Source organism: Porites lutea, chromosome 2, assembly GCF_958299795.1.
Source record: "Porites lutea chromosome 2, jaPorLute2.1, whole genome shotgun sequence".
Classification (NCBI taxonomy): Eukaryota; Metazoa; Cnidaria; class Anthozoa; order Scleractinia; family Poritidae; genus Porites; species Porites lutea.
In genome coordinates, this window is record NC_133202.1 from 2,380,775 (window position 1) to 2,400,083 (window position 19,309).

The 19,309-nt window shown below is 37.0% G+C and overlaps 1 protein-coding gene and 1 pseudogene across 2 annotated transcripts in view; both read right to left on the minus strand.

Moving 5' to 3' along the window:
- Positions 1-19,309, minus strand: part of LOC140927379 (probable G-protein coupled receptor No18) — a 34,657-nt gene that overhangs the window by 12,511 nt on the left and 2,837 nt on the right. Inside the window, exon 1 of one of the 2 annotated variants that reach the window (XM_073377018.1) lies at positions 2,032-2,111. The exons of the other annotated variant lie outside the window; for it this stretch is intronic. The gene's annotated coding sequence lies outside the window, so the exon portion shown is untranslated. Of the gene's footprint in view, positions 1-2,031; positions 2,112-19,309 lie in introns of those variants that run through there. 2 annotated transcript variants of the gene reach the window in all.
- LOC140926487 (uncharacterized protein KIAA1958-like) lies at positions 6,095-7,594 on the minus strand (annotated as a pseudogene).

Genomic DNA, 19,309 nt, shown 5'->3' on the forward strand with positions numbered 1-19,309 from the left:
ATTTCAGTGATCACAAAGCGTTTCCCTTTAAATCATGCTGTTTTTAATTCATTTGCTTGATCGGACGATAACTTTAACTACAACTGCACGTCTTTCATGTTCGTTCATTTTTTGCGGTAAAATCGTTGTGTCCGAGGTCGAATGATTCAGAAAATTAAGGGAAACTTTTCACTTTTCAGCATGTAGATACTTTCCCTGTTTGTCTGTGTTTCTATGCGAGTGCTTCTAAGCGGTTTTCCAAGCAGTTAGAATATTTGACAGACGGTACCGGCCCATGTCGCTAGCCTACCACTCCCTTTTGAACCCTTTCTCTTATACTGTATCTTTCATGGTGTACGTAGTTCATAACATGAAATCCAAACCTTTTCGGCAAAATGGCTAGGACCTTCGCATTCTTGACCTGCCGCTTAAAGTCAAGTTTACAGCCCGTTCTCTGTACTTACCTTGTTCGTCAAGAAGCAGTTATCGTAGATGATGTTTTGACCCGCATGGAGTGTAAACTCGGCCCGTATCTGGTACTGGTTTAATTCGCTAGCCTTTTTCAATGAAGGGTAATGTATTTAAATAAGTCTAATGTTAGATCTCAAAGATACGTCACCATGTGTAAATTGTCCATTTGAAAGAAGTTTGTTTGCTAATGCATTTCACAGCAGGGATTTATACACTTAGATTGCTGTTTATCTAACGGATAAAGCAAATGTTGTGTTTTGGTTCACTGCATCTTTTTCGCATGTTTGATTCCTGTCTTGAATTATTTTTCTAGTTTTAACGCTGTCATCTATGTGACCCTCTTATGTTTAACTAAGTTTTTGATTTCTTAACATTTTGCTGTAAACAATGACCAAGCTGAATAAAGGAAATTGGTTTCATGTATATCTTCATAATTATAAGCGAGTAGTATTTTAGCCCTTTGTAAAGAATTATCCCGTTGCGCTAGGCATCAAATAAAAAATGCGTTAAAATGTGTGGAAAGTATTAAACTCGTTTCACGCGCGGGGTTTAAACATCCGTCATCTCGCCTGAATACTCTGAAAAATCCATCACGTCCCAGTTGAATTTTTGCAATTGAAGAATGATAACGATTTACTGAATTTTAGATACAGATGGTATCTCTTTGTTCGCAGACTTTTCATCTTTATTCTTCATTTCATCTTTACTTTAGTATGCAAAGAACTATCCGTTTTGACCGAAAACATTGTAATAGATTGAAAAAAAAGTACTTCAGATTATGTTCGTTTGCAGGGCGGATAATATGCAAAATTTCGCTCACTGTGTAATCTGTTATCCGTTTTGGCTCATTTATGCGCCTGTTCGCTTTCTGTGAGTGATATGTGTACTAATTCAGCTACATAAAAGGAAAAGTATCAGCCAAAGTATTTTCAGTTGGCAGTGTAATATCATTCAAATTGAAAAGTGTTGTCTTTCTCCTCCAACCCACTGCTACGATGCTGATTAAATCAGTGTCAATATTCTTGCCCTAATACATTCTCCACTTCATGATTAAAAACAACAGTGAAGAAAACAGCTGATTTACAGCCAATTTTTGAATAACCAAGGGAAATAAATAACAACTTCTGGAGGAATACTGGGGATTTTACTTGGTATTCCTGTGATGAAAACTCAGACACAGACACAGGTCGCTGAACAAAACTCTATTTTATACATTTCAGACCGGCAACGTCATGGCAACGTCGTATCGAATATTAACGTCAGTTTGCTCACTCGGCGTTGCAGCGTTGCGTTGAGAGTGATCAGAGAAAGTCAGCTTTTGCAACAAGCAATTTGCGCGTTGTTTGTAGTTAAATCAAGGTGCGAAAACTCCGCAAAAAAGTCCACACGGCTACCGCACTTAGAGTGAAGACACTGGTCATTCCAGTCTTGGAAGAGCAGATGTCATTCTGATTTGTTAGGCCGTTTCCAACGAAGACAATACACCTAATATAACTTAGCTGTAGTTTTAGGTATATAGATAATTTAAGAATATTATTCTGTCAAAGTATAAATTCTACTGAATCCAGTCTCTGCCGTTACCTGTTATGCTTCAAAAGTCCAGCTGGAACCGAAGTTAAGTAGCGCGAAAATGGAGAACCAGGTTTCCACTCCATCCAGAAGGAACTTTGAGATTGGAACAACAGATTTTTAGAGCACCGTGTTTTCATCCTCTGGTTTTTTTTTTTAGGTATAAACGGATGTTTTCCAGAAGTACCATATTTTTCACCGTAAAAAGCTTGTTCAAGTTGTACCTTGAGTTTTATTTGAAACGAAGCAGAATCGTCCCAAAGCTCAAATTAGAGTTTGAAATTTTTATCTTTCTGTCAAGTAATAAACTTAACGTCGACAGTGTTTGTTCCATTTCAATCAGTTGTCTTCCGTTTCATGACATTTCAATTTCGTTCTTTAAATAAGAAAGTACTGTGCCCGAGGATATATGTCATTACACTGTTTTTGCTTCTGTGCAAAATTAATAAGCTATTGTGGAAAAGTTAATTATCTTTTAAGATTCTAGCCTACCTTTGAGGAGTAAGAGTATCCTCAGGTTTGTTCCTTGTTCGTTCAACGTTATCTACAACAAACACAAGTCACAGAGTTACGTTCTTCGCTAGTTAAATGTGCTACACCCTGCTTGAAAAATTAGTCTATTTTCAAGTTTTCAGAGACTCCCTGAAGTTTGTTTTTCGTCTAGAAAAAGACAGGTATTGTAGGCATCGAAACAACTAGGAAAAATAATTTTGTATTGAACAATCGAGATTACAATTCCATTTCTAAATCACTCTTGGCGTAGCGGAAAGAACTTTTCTAAAATTTAAATGTGAATTAGAATACTGGAGAGAAAAAAGAATGGCAACCTACCTGAACGTAATGATGATTCACAGTAAAAAAAAAATACATGTTTACGAGTGCTCACGTGTGTTGTATCTATGTGGGCTTAGACAGACGAAATCTTAACCACGTCATAATGTTCATAACAATATATTTTTGTATTATTTTGTTCCCAGCCAATATATTTTATAACAAAATTTTGATGTCACGCGGAAGTTGTATTGTAGTATTAGCCCGAGAAGACAAAAAAAGTACCTAGGCGAAACATGCTTTATCGAAAACACTTTTAGCGACTCTTTTTTTTTTAATTTCGATCGTCACGGTATTTTAATACGATGGGATTTTTCTCTTTCTTCTCTTTGCAAACAATACCTTGTTCTTTTCCTCTGATTTAATTAAGTTTATTATTGTCCTAGCAATGTAACTGTGGTCGTATCGAGTGAATCTAGATTATTCCTCGCGATTACTTTTAAACGAACTTCAAAACAAATGTAATTGGTTGACGAGGGTGGCAGTCGCTTCTGGCGTCACCGCTCAAAGATCGAAGGTTGGCATTCAATGTTTCCACTACAAGGCAGAGAAGTTAAAGAAAAATGCAGCTAAAAAATGTTACTTTGTAAACCATTTTAAATTTTAGCAAAAACTATCGAACCTTTTACTTTGCAAATTCTGAAATTATCAGTGAGACCACTAAGCGTAGTTAGTGAAACCATTTAACAAGCTATGTTGTTTCTATAGTTTTAGAAGTACTTTTCTTAAAAAGTTCTAAAATGTTTTCATCAAAGATTCAGGTTTTGGTAGTTTGAGAAGACAAAAGATGAAATTCTAAGTTAACCTAGGACTGAATGACAGGCTCAAAACGTCATGCTAAGCTTCATCTTACGAAAGCCTTCAACATGTGTATTTGTTAGCTTTTTTTTGTTTTCTGAAAAGTGATTAAATACATTATTGTCCTTTTAGACACTTTTGTTCTTAAGAAATACATATCTGGTGCCAAGTTATGCCGAGCAGGAAATAGATAAGTAGGCTGAAACCAAAATGCAATTTAGGTTTTTATCTCAATAGCTGGAATTCATACCAAAAAGGCATCACTAAGTTTACATATCATAACATAACGAAACACGTTACTAATTTAAGAAGAATACAGTGGCTATATGTGGATTAAAAACATACACTACAAAACGCCTGCAAAGGAATATGAGAACAGTTAGAAATTAAATACAGTGGTACTAGCAGAGGCAGTAGTAGTTCTGTAGTAAAATAGCTCTTATGCCCACTTGTCTGGAAAAACTCACACAGGTATCTTTAACGTTCGTTAGATTGTGGACGAAATATTACAGTGAGTGCATTTTATTGAAATCAAACTTCTTCCTTTTTAGAAGGTGTTTTTTTCTTGAAATTTTGATTATTACCTTTTTTTTGTCAGTAACAGTGTTGTTCAAAATCGCGGCCAATTTTCACCAGGAAAAACGTGCTCCTTACCTTTTAAGTCGATTTTTCGACAGGTTTCGACAACAATACCTTAAATCTTCTTTGCTCGCTGCGCTAAGGATGAAGTGTTCCAGATTGCACAATGTATGTTCTTAGTTGCTTTCATGTTATTTCGCTAAATTTAGTTGTTGATGGAGCACAGAATTTGAACGTTTTATTACTTCTTTCATATCGTGATAATTTGTTAATGCTACTAAACTTAGTCCGAGATAATTGTCTTTTTAAAATTGGTGTTTTCATCTATTCAGGCATTTTTATATTAAACTTTTTATTCTCACAAAGGAGGCTATTTCTGCTTGACTGTGTTTATCGAAGGAGTATTGGAAATTCAATTTCCGGAATAAAACTTGTGTTTTTGAAAGCCTATACATCAGTTTTACTCACTAACGATCAAATGCCGGTTGTTTTGGTTAGTGAACTAGTTTTCAAGCAGATATTTACCGATATTAATATAAGTTCTCATTAACTGTCGTTTAAGATGACAGTAACTGAAGTTTTTCTATTATCGCAAGCGGTTGACGTGCCAATTCACGGTTTTTCCGACATTTTAATTTCAACTCGGGTTGTTATTTTAATGGTGGCCAGCCAACAAGGCTCAACGAAGCTGAAATGAATGAGGCCAATATTTTAAATTGTTTGGCCAAGTCAGCTCTTGTTGATAATTTCCACGTAAATTTTACATTTGTCTAGAGCTTATTATCTTTAATGAATTGTTTTACCGGTATGTGTCCAAATTTCAGTTTTTTCTCCGTTACAATGTCATTCTTCAAAACTATTGTATGTAAGGCTCTGTTCAATTCACACTTGTTGTCCGGGCAGGTTGCCTGAGTGTTATATGCTCGCCATACTATTGTGAACACAGCAGATTTTTTCTAAGGTGGACAGTCCGATGACCCTGTTTGTACACGTTTTCCTTTTAGTTCTCAGGCCACCCTCTACGTTGCGTACCCATAACTCCCTGCTACACCCACGTTTTAAAATGGCGTCTGACAGGGCTAAAACGAGCGAGAAGCCGCACGCGAGAAAAAAAACCCTGGTGCTAAGGTAAGTTGGCTAACTTTCACTCCTCCAGTGTGTTAAATTCACATAAACCAATCAAAACAATGTTTTAGTTAATGCCTGTCTACGAGAGCTTTCTTATCTTGTTCTTTGCGCCTTTATTTATCAACCTGCCGACCCGATAATGACAGAAATTACAATATAATCTCAATCATGAAATACACTGATGTCAGAAAAAGGGAAAAATACAAACAAAAACAAAAATATCTATATCTATATTTATAAAACAAAATAAAACGTAAGTTCCTTGTAAGCGAGGGTTAATAGCCCTTGTAAAAGCAGAATGTCCAAAGAAGAAGTCCGAAATAGAGAATACGGACACGGGCAAATTTATAGCTACTTCAGCGACGCAAAAAGACGTGCCTTTTTTGGACAGATGTTTTAAAGTTGCAAACTTTACTAGACGAATAACTGACCGGAAAGAAAATGGAAATAATCTATCATTTATCCTACGTTCTCCTCTTTTCTTTTGCGAATAATTTATAATGGTAATTGAACTGAGTGGAGTGCAATTTGGTCTGAAATCATACGCGTGATTTCGAAATCGAACGAGCGCGCAGCGCGAGTTCGATTTGAAATCACGCGTATGATTTCAGACCAAAATTGCACGACACGAAGTTCAATTACCACTTTATTACATCCATTTTGAAATCACTCATTTTTTTTAAATCTGCATTTATTGGAATTTATTGGTCCAAAAGGCTGGTTCGTAAAAAGCGGAACCGGAAACGCGTTTACATGTACTTGCCATGTCAACAAAACAAAATGACAGATGTCACTTTACAAAAAACCCATTGGAGCGCAAAAACTTCATTCGTGCAAATGTTCAAGCAGTTCTAAAATCTTGTCGCTGCAAAAATAGTCTTCTTCAAAGTTTAATCCTCGTCGTCTGACTCAATAATATAAGCCCTTCGCTTCTTCTGCGGTTGTGGCTGAGGCATCGCGTTTTGAAAGTACAGCCGGTGTAATTCTGCGATGAAGCAGAAGTATTACCAGCACAAGTCAACGTTGCCATGCGGTACTGAAACTGTGAGGGACAACTTGGCGGAAATCCTGCTAAACCAGCAGCCTGAAAATCAGGATTCAGGAATTCTATGGCCTGGTGCATTTGACCTTGCTGTTGGGCGCGATTAATAGGAACCAGTGGTGCTCGTTGGTGTAGGACTGGCTGTTGGACTGTGTTTTGAATTGTTGGTGCCTTTGCAGCTGTACTGTTTTGATTGGAAACGTCGTTGGGACCGTTTTCATTTGGCACTACTTTAAATCCGCTAATTATGTGAGACAGTTCTTTCCGTTGATTCTCGTCTATTTCATCGTAGTCGTCCAACGAAGATTCACGTGCATGGCCTGTTATTTCACAAATAACGTTGCGCGGCTGACCAGACTTTTTCAATTTGGACACCAACGTTTTTCTCATGCTGTGGTTGGTCAGTTTTTTGTTCGTCTTAAGACAGGAGGCCATGGATTTCATGATGTTGCCGATGGTATTTTCGCCCATTCTAATTTTGATGTACCAGATATCATTTGATTTGGGACGATTTATAACGCTCAGGTACAGTGGCCCTTTATCTTTCATTCCGTCGGGTCGCTTGGATAACCAAAGCTTGAAAAGGCGCACTGGATCAGTTTTTCCGCCATCGGTGGAATACATAGCTTGTGGTGTTGTTCTTCGCGATATTGTTAGACCACCGCTTCGTGTTTTAGTGGGACCTTCACGGAATTCTACAACTTCGCTGCCGTCTTCTTGTTGTCTTATAACGAAGTCCTCTACGTAGGCGTCATAGTGCTCCTGGCGACCTCTGAATCCAAGTTGCTCAGTCAAGTTTTTGAAGTTAACATTGGTCAAGACTTTTCCGTTAAAATCACCAAGCTGACCTTTTAGCCAGAGGGAAGACTCTTCCTCCGAAGTGAGAGGCTGAGATTTGTTTGGTCTTTTCCCCTTTCCTTGTTGTCGCAGAGAAATTGCCTTCGCGTGGAGGATTTCTTGTGAGTTGTGAAACTCCCTCGATCGTACGATGCTCAGTGGATAATTCTTCTCCTTTCAATACCTTTCAATGGCACTCTGCATGATTTTAAGGGATTCCGGCTCGTAATCATCTCCGTCCCTTTTTTTTACTTCGGCGTAGAACTTGCTCAGGATGTTGTCAAGCTCTTCCGGCGCCATTGTTTCTATGTTTACATTTTCTAGATGACGAGACTGGCACCAACTTTTGAATACATTCATCCACTGTTTTGTCGAGCGGGAGGTATTTTTGTTGACGGCAACAGCCTTGAGCTCTTCAATTTCTTCGCTTGAGATTTCAGGGAACCTTGTAGAATCAACATTTTGTACTTTCTGAGTTGGCTCTGGATTTGTCTCTTTGTTGCTGGACTCGGGATCGCACGCATCCAGAGCGGATGTGGAGGAAAAATTATCAAAATATTCGTCAAACTGGACACTGAATGTCGGAAACTCTCCTAAAAGTACTTCTTCAGCCTCAAGGAGCTCACTATCATCATTAAGAAACTGTAAGTAATTAAATTCGTCCATTTTTGCCTTTGTACAAAGAAAGTTTTGGCAACAAAAAACTTGCACAAAGTTTGCCACACAATATTGCCTTTATTTGTTTTTTGTTTTCCTGCAATTTGATTGGTTACTGTGAATGATCCTTGAAATCTGATTGGTTGTTTTGTTTAAGTGCTACTTTCTCATTGCTTGAAAAAAAGATGCGATTTAGAGCACAAAATAGTGCGATTCGTGAATAAATCACATCACTCTGAGCCAATCAGATTGCAAGGATCACCTGTGATTTCCAAATGGATGTAATAAAACTGTGTATTGAAGAAATGTCAGAAACGTCAAATCGAATCGCCTTAACATTTAAGACAACAATAAGCTATTTTGGTAACAACTGCGCACAGAAAGTAAATTCATATTTTGTCTTTAAAATACACGTTTGGTAAGGTGAAACGTGTGTTAGTGGCCAGTCCGTAATGGAAAGAAAGTGAACCTAGATCGTGATTGTTTTCTTGACTCTGCTATTGTTTTGCGCAGTTTACCGAAATATAGGAATATATGAAATGCCGTAAATAAAATATGTAGTTACTCAAAACTCACGGTATATATCCTACTGCATAATTTGAACCGGGATATTTCATCGCCATTCGGTTTACACGCAAATAGTACCAAATAATTTGAAGTTAGATGTCCTCATGTTAATAAAACGTCGTTTCAAGTAGAGTTTAAGTTAGCTGTAAATCCTGTTTTTCTATTTGTTCATAGCTTTCTATTCTGTTAAAATATTGTACTTATTTTAAATTTCCTACCCGATTTTTTCGCATGACCAGCGCGCTCGGCAACGTCGAGTTTGTAGGTTTCTTTAAGAAAAGATCTCCATGGTTTTATTTCGCAGATGAATGGCAGCCCAGACAAAATTGTCGCGTTTAATAACTTAGGAATAAAAAAGCATTTAATTAACCGCTCCTAAAATTAAAGCCATTATTATGTCTTTCTAAATTGGTTGTTCTGTTAACTCTTGACTGATAACACTTTGCCTTGTCTTCTCCGTGAGATACGCGTATAAATTACAGGAATGCAAACAGAACTTCAATTTCCGACAACCCTGTCTGCGAGCCTTACGTGCGGTTTATGAAGTTTGCTTACACCAGACAAAAATTTAAAATGCGGAATAGAAAGGTGTGCGGAAATGCTCGTCCCTTTCAATTAATATTGTTTCTAGAGTTAACCAACAGTGTCGATTATGAAAAGCCTAAATTTTTACCGTTAACTAAATTTTAATGTACCAACCAAGAAAAACAAAAAAATGGGATGTTTTTAGATCAGGCCACAGTCAATTAAGGTCGATTGCAGTGATCCAGTGCAATTGGTTTTACTGATACTAATCCACTGGATAGAGATTTATCCGATGGATAGCGCTATCCAACTTTTGAACAACCGGGGCCAGTCTTACAGTAAACTCGAGAAATTCCGGCTGTACTATGAAAAACAAACTCAAACGGCCTTCTCGTCACGGTAGTACTGCATGATTATAGCGAGATCTAATCAGCAATAATTGAAAATATTAAGCAGAAGAAGCAAGGATGATTTTATATGATACAATGCAACCACGGCTCCAACAATACATAGGTTTAAAATCAAACGACCGTTCCAACGAACAGCGCAGACCAGTTGACAACCCATCTAATATCTCTAAACTTACCACAGTCTCAGAACACTTTCTTAGTAATGATCACTCTGCTAACGACATCACACTTATTCCACTACAGCTCAGTAAATCTAATAGAGACAGTGTACGAAAAGCTAGACAAGCATACCTCGTCGAGAGAGGAAAACTCTTAAACCATTAGGTATCAATAAAAAAGATGAAATGTAATACATTCTTTATTTCTTCTGCTTGTAATCATTTATAAATACTAGTTTTACATTTCAAATTTCTTTCATATCACTACTTCAACTGTTTTTGTTTTCACATACTTGTAACGTTCACTGTTTTCTTATTTAAATTTTCACGTGTTATTATAGTATCATATTGCACGCTATTCTTTAATTTTCAAATTGTAACGTCTTAGCCTAACCTCATCATTGTATGTGAGACCCTGAAGAAGGAAGGCTGTGCCTTCCGAAATATCGGTAAAAAATATTATATATATTCCTGACTGTAAAATCAGCCATGTTACTTCCATCAGAGTACAAAATTGATTCTCAGTTTTGACTTGCGTTCGCTTAACTTGAGAACACTGATATATCTTAGAAATCCGATCTCCTAGATTCCTAACATCGCCTTATTTAAAGTATAATAAGTAAGATTTTATGAGAGTTTTGTAAATCTCAGGACCCAAAGCACTGAAACGAGTAGGGTTGTTTTATCATATGTGGAAGTTGACGAACTTCATTAACCCATTCGCTTATTGATCGTGAATTTTGCCTTTTGAGGCTATTCGAGCCGTTTTTTTTTTCTGCCACTCTCTGTCTATAAACCAAAACTGCCCAATTTACCGTTTATAGGTCGAGCACTTCCCGGAGGCTTCTGCCTCAGATGCAAATTATCAGCTTCCAAAGTTCGAGCATGCGCAGAAAGCAAAACTTAGAATTTTCGCTCTTTACCTTTTACTTTCTCCCCTCCCATCTTCTGTCGCTTTTCTTGCTTCGCCTTCTCTAATTCTTTATTTCGGTCAGGGGAAAGCCTTTTCATCGGAATTTTCATGACAACTTTACTTGCCGAGTTTTTACCTTTTACCTCCTTCTCTAAATCGTGCTCATTCTGACATGGTTTGGAAGATCTCTCCCCCCTGCACATGTTAGATGACAAAGTTGTCCTTAAAACTGATTACGTCACAAGTAGTACGGAGGACGTGGATCCGCACCACGGACGGTTCAGGAGCGAATGGGTTAGACAGATTGAGAGACTGCATTAAAAGTGGAGTAATTTTATGAGAGAGAATAACTTTTTTTTATCGATTGGTGCTTAACCTGGCCTTAGTTCAGTTTTTTCTATTTATTCTGTTGGCACCAGAAAGTTTAACAAAGACCACCTTTTTGCTTTTTTGATTATGTCATCCATTGAAAGGAAAACATATCCCATAAGCTAAAACTTAACTTCAGTAACGTAAAAATTTTAAATGGGGCGAAAACATTTATATAGAATACTTACAGCTTTGCCTTAAGAGAGCAAATTGTTCCTTGAACCATTACAGACAAAGATTGTTTGTTCGTTTATTTCATTTACGTTCCTTATTTCGGCATTATTCAGTTCGTTTTCTCTAAAGTAAGACTCCAAGACGTGCTAAAAGTGATCACATCTCTACGAGATATTTTATTTTCTTCGCAAGATACAGTCATGTAAACGTACACCTTAAATTTCATGGGGGTGTTAAGTGGTACTGTCATTAAATTCAGGGTCCTTCGACCAGAATAAATGCAGTGTAAAAAGGGCAATTATTTTTCCGTGTATTCGCACATACTGAAGATTCCTGATTTATCGTACATAGCACGCAAACTGCATTTCAATGCTAATATATCCGAGCAATGATTTCAGTTAGTACCTCTAATTCCATTGGTTCTCCTTAACCCGCAGCTCCATTAATTGTTTTTTATAAGGGATAGAAAATGATTTTGAAAATTCCCTAGAAAAATGGCGTGGCATTTTGCCTCATCCTCAAGTAACTTCAACAAAGCCTCCCTTAAACTGCACATTCGATGTAGAGCTAACAGCTGCAATAAACACAGAAAAGCGTTTCTCCCCATCCATCCTGACTTGTAAACCAAGCATATGTGAAAAATAATGTAAAAACTCAAAAGAACGCGATGAAATGTCTTTAAGGTTCTTCTTGTATACATTAGTACTAGGAAGTGTCTCTAGCGCAACTGATCGCCGCGATGTGTTGTGCAAAGTTAAGCTTTGTACTCACCAACAAAAAAATAAACCAGTGGTAAACAAAGGCCGGTAAATCGCTCCCATGAGAGAACCAAACTCCTTCCCAGATAGTTCTATTTATCGTTTAATGTATTGCTCATTGGATAGAATTTATTTCCGAAAATAAAACTCGACAGTGTTGTTATTATCAATTACGCACACAATGTCATCCTTGAAGAATGGTGATGAAAAGCCCAAACAGACTTAGTCTAATCTCAAAAAAGGTATGAACATAAATGAATGCATGAAATAACCGTTGTGTGTTTAAATGATTAATAACCTTTCCTTAGCTAGTACCAAGCATTAAACAGCATTTTCCTTATAGTATAAAAAAGTGTTTTCATTTGCGAGTCTCGCGACAGCTGTTTCAATATGCAAGATATAAATCAGTGTTCGTACAAAATGTAAATTATTTAGCTTAAAATGGTCTCAGTTAGGTAAAGTGAAATAACGTTGTACCTTTAAGTAATCCTTTAAGTGCTCAGTACTATTTCTAAAAAACTTAAATTACTTTTAAATGAAGATTTCCAGTTATGAAGCAAGTTTGGATGATAACCTTTTATATTGTCATGGAAATTCTGTTCGTACCAAACTAACACGCGACCAATCAAGACTGCGTATTATGCGAAGCTTTTAAAAGCCCCAGTCCACATATGTTGTGGGATCTCTAATACAAGGAGTAATTAAAATATTTTTAGAATTATCTTAATTGTGTATTTTGTTTGCGACATATATGGTCGTGATTTGGGAAGAAACATGACGTTTCCGCTAGGGCAGCGAGTGCAAAACTTATCTTTCATCCATCGGTTCTTCTTAAGCCAAATTGAAGTTATTCTTTTTTTGTTTTGGTTGTTTTATTCAGGAGCATTCAACTTGCAAAAAAGGATAGTACCGCTTCTTTTAATCCATCATATAAAAATTCAATTCGTCCGTTTGCAAAGCAATATTTCAACTGTTGGTACAAATAACTGCATGATCCGCTTTCTGGATCTTCAAAATATTTTGCTTACTATAACAAGAAATATTTTAACGTGAAATTATATCAGGAATTTTACCTTGTTGTTGCCACAAAAGTTGTCAAATGTCCCGTTGAATTTGGCTTTGTCAATTTCTGTTTCACGGAAGCTACTTTTCTAATTTTGTTTGTACAAACAAAGGCATTCATTGCAACTCGCACAGATCTTAAAAACACGTGATATATTTGCCGACCATAAAGCCGCTGCCCATTAATTAGCTCCTAGCCAGAATCTTTCCTTTATGATGATCTCGCTTTTCTCGGTTACTAATGTAAGGCAGAAACGTCGTAATAAAGTGAGAAGTAACTTTTACATCTCATACTTCAGTTCCGGCAATTCTTCCTCTACTATGGTTTCATTTTTAGGAGAGGCAAAAAATTAGTAACTATGGGAACTTTATGTTCAAATATATAACCGCTCCGGGAAAATCGCCAATCAAAAACAAAGCTGCAATAACGAATGGTTAGTTTTTTTTAACACCTTATTGGTGAGGTGCTACACACGATTAAAATTGATTCTGTTTTATTGTTCTGAAAGATACAACTGGAAGCCTGTAAGGCCAATCAAGAATATTGGTATGTCACTCCTAAGGTTTTCAAAGTATTTCATATTTGAATCAGTTATTAAAGATACTCAGTTGCAGTTACATTGATACGAAAAAAAAAATCCCTTGAATTTCGTAATCAAGTTCTATTTCCACGTGTTTTTGCAAAAACAGTACAATAATTAAATTTGGGATCTTGGACGGACGTGACCCAAGAGAGATTTCGCAATTCATTATATTCATTCCTTTTTTCCGTTTGAGTCGAGTCTCATTAGAAGATAGACTGAATAGATCATCTATTCATAAAGATTTTAAGTGACATTTTGGGTGGATGAAACAACGGTTACATCTTATGATAAAATTGAAATGTTGCTGGAAATAAATGAAAAATGGTAAATGTTACAAAAAAGAATGCAAAGTGAAAGTTTTCAAGTCAAATTCCCAATTTTAGGTTTAAACGATCAAGCGCCGTCCATTGTAAGCCGTTTGTGTGACCCGGAACAACAGATACGATGTAAAGGGCAAATGGTTTCTCCGATTTTTGTCAGCAAATCTGTTGTTGATAGTAATTTATGTAAGTTTTTTTTTGCACTGAATATATTATAAAATGGTAGACTAAAATTCTATAACAATAAAATATTTCTTACCGCACGCGAATTCACGGATCTCTGCTTTAAAAACAATGAGAATGTTTTTCTGCAAAAAAAGTTAATATTATTAATGTCACTGCACACCTTGTGGAGAAATTGCGTCCGATTATTGGTACACAAGAAACTAATACTTTTCAGTGAAGAAAAGATTCTTTATTCGTGGTATTGATATTGAAATGAGCAGAAATGATTCGCGGTGTCTTGTAGACGACTTATCCAAATTTAAAGTAATTAACGACGTTGTGCACAAGTGTAATTCTGGTTTCTTTTAGTGCTGTATGTAACTGGAGCTGTCTAGTCTTTCCCGTTGTAATCACGGATTAAAAAAACAAAACGAAGAATTTTCCCTTGCTTCAACTTTTTTTAATGGATAAATATCTAAACAAAATCATGCAAAACGATTAAAAAGTTATAAGATATAATATATAAAATGGATAAAAAAATTCGTACTCCTTTGTAAAGTAAGTTGTAAATTAAAGGTTTGTTGTTCTGGACGCAGGTAAGCAAAAAAAAACATTCATCACCTAAAAAAGAAAATTTGCTTCGTTGCTCTCACACTTTGAGTCAAATCTTCCCACCTGGTAATGTTGAATTGTCGGTGTATAAAATCATCTTAAATTCTATCTGTGAATTGAGTATAAGGACGAATGAGATAGACGCAAAGTTTAGTTCGCGAAAAATGTTAGGCGATATTTTACACGTGAACATGCTCGGCCTTTCTAATAGCAATAGCTATTGAAACACAGATGGTATTTTCATTGAATTCTTAGTTTTTTAGCTGTTTTTTTTTTTACTAAAATGTCTTGGCGGAAAATGTCCTCGATCATGCACCACAGTTTGTAAATGGTTTGTTTGTTTTAAATTGATGCGAAAATTGCGGGATCGTTTTCGCTCCTTTCTGTAAAGCAGGAGTTAAGTTTATACTTGGGTGAACTTGTAAAGAACCATTTTTTCCCATTCCTTTTGAGCTTATCTTGTTGCCTAGATATATTTTTTTCTTCAGTAAACGTTTTTAGCTTTCTCTCTCTCTCTTTTTTTCTTCTTAAGGATGTTTTTTACTAATCACGCAAACATTAAAATAGTACTTTAGCGTAGTTTTATTTAGCACCTTAAAGCGGCAAGCTCGTTTTTGTGCACCAAATTTTAAAACGGACACGCTTTCTTTCCAATTAGGGTCGCAGATTTGAATGAAATAAAAATGCATCCCCAAATATACAGGATTTCGTGACCTGTCAGGGCGTCACCTTCTGCTGACCATAGATTCTGTTCAGTGAAAGAGATTGTTGGTGCAGAAATTCTACCATATATCACTATTAAAAGAAGAACTCTTCAAATACTAGTTTTATCACTGTTTCTTTTCTTTTTCTAGACTTCTACGTTTCCTTTTGTTTATTTTACGGGTCATTCTCATAATTTAATGAGAGGGCTAAATTTTAATGTTTGATGCCCCTCAACTCAGTGCAATGACGCTTTTTTTTTCACCTCTGAAAAAAAATTTTATTGCCAACATAATCTTATTAAACTCGCTTGACAGAAAATTAAAGATGTGCTCCTCGTCAGCTAGGTAGCCAGTGCTCGGCAATTTTGCGCTCTGCATAATGAAACTAGCCGGAGTGTGTTGATGCTGCTTATACTTACGCTTTAAGCAAAAAGGAAGTCAACACAACGAGTTTATATCCGGGTTCAAGCTAGTGACAAGGCCGCAAGAGGCGAAGGGGAAGGAGAGCTCTCACCTATCTAACCTCCAAAGGAGGGTACTTCCTTGTAATAGGCTGATGGGTATGTACCGCTGGATGGAACCGCATTTTCACGACTGGATTGACTATAATGGGGTTGCACATTTTAGGGATTTTTGGGTTGAGAAAATTTTGTATCTAGGAATTGGGTAGCTTCCCACGCAGGCGTTTTTAGGGGAGCTCGTATTTCGTCTGTGGGGAGGGACGAAATACGAGCTCCCCTAAAACGCCTGCGTGGAAGGCTAGGAATTGCGGGAAAAATTGAATTTGCTAGACACCTGCGTTGCACGGCACGCAATCAATCTTGTTTAAGTGTCCCAGTAGTGTTAAGTCGCCCAATTGTTACAATAGAAGACCGTTGTAAATTCCGGGTCTCTTTTCTCCTTTGTTTTGTTTTCTTGTTCTCGTCTCGCCGCCGCAGTTATCTCTTTCGTAAACGGTCGCTGCCATGTTTAAGACAATTAGAAAATTTTTGACCCGTTTTTGAGAGTGTTTATCAAAAAGGAAGAAATTTGCAGCTCAGGGTCAAACCGGGAGCTCGAACCCGGACCTTTCCTATCTTTATCATCTCTCCCTTACCACTACACCACCGCACCGACCCGCCAAAATTCCGAGAAAAATCGAGTACAGACACTAGCAAACTGTCTTTCTTAACTGTTTCATCAATAACCGGTGACCCTAGTCCTTTTCGTAACTTTTAACGAAAAATCAACCTGGGCTTCAACCTCGTTCTTTCTACGACTATTTAGAAACGTATTATTTGCCTCATTGTGACTTAATCTAGAGAATATATTACGTCTATCATGAATAAGGTTTGGTTACCAAAGGTGGCATCGACCTCGCCGATCACAGCAGGTCACAGACATGACACCACCGTGTTTTTTATTTTGATTTGTAAGTCCTTTGTTGAAATATCAGTTGAAACCAGGATTGAAATATTGCGTTAGCGGTTGCCATTAATAATTACTTGTTATTTTCAGGCTAAATTTCATAAAAATAAGTGAAATTCAAACCACCCATATTTGATACAGTTGCCGGAGTAAAAAATGTTGGTAGAGCCGTTTTCAGCTTACGTTAATTAGTTTTTTCAACGATTTTCCTCCCTTTTTTATGCTAGAATTCCTGATAGTAGCGAGTCTGGTTCCGAAGTTTCTTCACCAGTTTTCTCCTCGCCAAAACGCGATTCTTTTCGTGATCAGATAAGAAAAATCTTCTGAGTGTACCAATTCCTGGCTGGTCCCGGCTGAAGAATTCGTCACAGGTCGCTTCCAATACGTGTCTTAACTTTTAAAAAGTATTTATTTAGCGGCGATTTATTTTCTACTAAGCTATGGTTTGCTACATTAGTAACAAATTTCTTAATTTTCAGTGTTGATAATGATCTATTTACCTGAAGACATAATGCCTCATTCCAACATTTCTTCTCCACCATGCGCGCTGCATCTATAGCCGTTTAACAGACTGCTCAGTTTTCAAGATATCCTTCCATGCAGTAACTTTAGGTCATGTTTTCTGAACAAGAATTTCCTTATCCTGTACTTATCGCCAGTCACTTCTTGTCTTCTTTGCTCATTCGTGCATAATTATAATATGTCAGCTGGTGTTTCTGTTATATTTCTATTAATTATCTATGTTAGAACACAGATTAGTGGTTCCCATTGTTAGATCCGCGCATTAGCGACTGTTAATCCTTGTTTCCTGTTCAATCAGATCTGGCACTTTTTGATATTGTCTGGACTTCACCACTTGCGAAAACATTTCTGCATTGACACTCGAAGAAGTGCCTAAAAACCTGCTCGCTTTTATGGCAGTTTCAAAGCATTTGTTTAAGTTTTAGTATCCTAAGTTTTTAATCATCTTATCACAGGTCTCAGGTTAACTTAAGTTAAATAGTAAGCCACTATTGTTGTAAATCAATGTTAAATTTGTTTGGAAATCCTAGCTAATGGCTCGATTGATGGCTCTCAGAGCCTTCTGTCAGTCAGTTGTATTGTAATCGTTAAACAGAGCAGACGTTATTTCTTCAGATTCAGTCATTTGTTGGAGGGTCTCAATGGCCTGTTCCACGGTTGACGGTTAACTTTTAGAGCTTTTGACAATTGACGGTTATCAAGTGGAAATTTAGTCCAAAAGTTAAAGCAAATGTCAACTTTACTTCTGTTTGAATTGGTATTAACTGTTGTGTTTTGGAGGTTTTCTTGGCCTTTTAAGGTGATTCCCTGGTTTTGCACTGCGCATCTCTTACTGCGCATAACAAGATGACCTCCGTAAAAAAGAGCATGTGAAGTAACATTATTAAAATGAATTGACCGAAGAGAAACGCTATTGCAATTTTTGCTTGTGGTTGTTTCTTGCCGAGGTAAGACTCAATGTGGTGGGAATGTGCATAACGTAAGCAGTACGCATGTTGCTGAGTTCGACTTCCTCACGGGGAACCTCGATAGTGGATGTTTAATTTGTGCTTATTTACTTTGATTTTCATTTAAACGCTTTCTTTATCACATTGTGTCCTAAATGTGATATGTCGATGTAAATTCTGGAAAAACGGATTTTTTAATACTTCTTTCCTCCTTTCGCATACATTCTATTTTGAAACTCGGCCCAGTCCTCTCTCAAAAATCAAGGAAAGTACATTTGGTGCGCACTTTCTGCAGCTCTACCGCAAAAACGAGTACGGTGACCCCCACTTTTTATTACCTTTTTATCATCTTCTTGACTTATTACATCAGTGTACCAAGTTTCATCTACAGTCTATGTTAGGTTCTTTTACTAGGGAATCACCTTAATCATAAAATTTCGAATTATTTTTAGACAAGCAGGTTGTAAGGTCTTGTAATGTCTAGAAAGAGTGTTTTTGAGAACGTGGGAACAGGTTTTTCCAATTTAGAGATTCTTCAGGAGCCAGACATCACGGGAAGATCAACTGAAATATCGAGAAATAGTGAGATTTGAAATATCTTAAAACGTTTTGACGGTTAATCATAACGGTTGACTAGTAAATTTTTAGGCTTTTTGAAGGTAGCCTCCCACGCAGGCGTTTGTTTCGCGGGGAGGAACGAAATACGAGCTCCTCCTCGTGGGAGGCTAGTTTGAAGGCTGACGACTAACCCCATTGAGACTCTTGTCGCACTTAGGGACGGACCATTAGAAAAGTTATGGGGGGGGGGGTTGGGGAATTTTCGAGCCGCAGGAATTTTTTTCGTTATCAAATTCCTTGTATGAATTTTTTTTAGGCCATAGCATGAATATTTTTTAGGATTAATGGGCGTGCATGATTTTTTTTTCATTTAATTTTCCCTTGCGCGAATAGTTTTTTTGTACTTCGCCCGCTCCCCACCCCCCCCCCATAAGTTTTCTAATGGTCCATCTCTTAACAAAGACAGTGCCAATGTGAAAATTGTTTATAAGTCTTGAAGTATTTGAACAATAGGCGCTGACCAAATTTGGACGATGCGAGAAATACACTCAATACGATCAATATTGCCCCAATATACAATTTCAACCTCGTTTCAAGGCAGCGGCGCGGCCTAACTGTTTTTAGCGTGACTGAGCTGAAAAATTATGCAGATGTGGATAATTC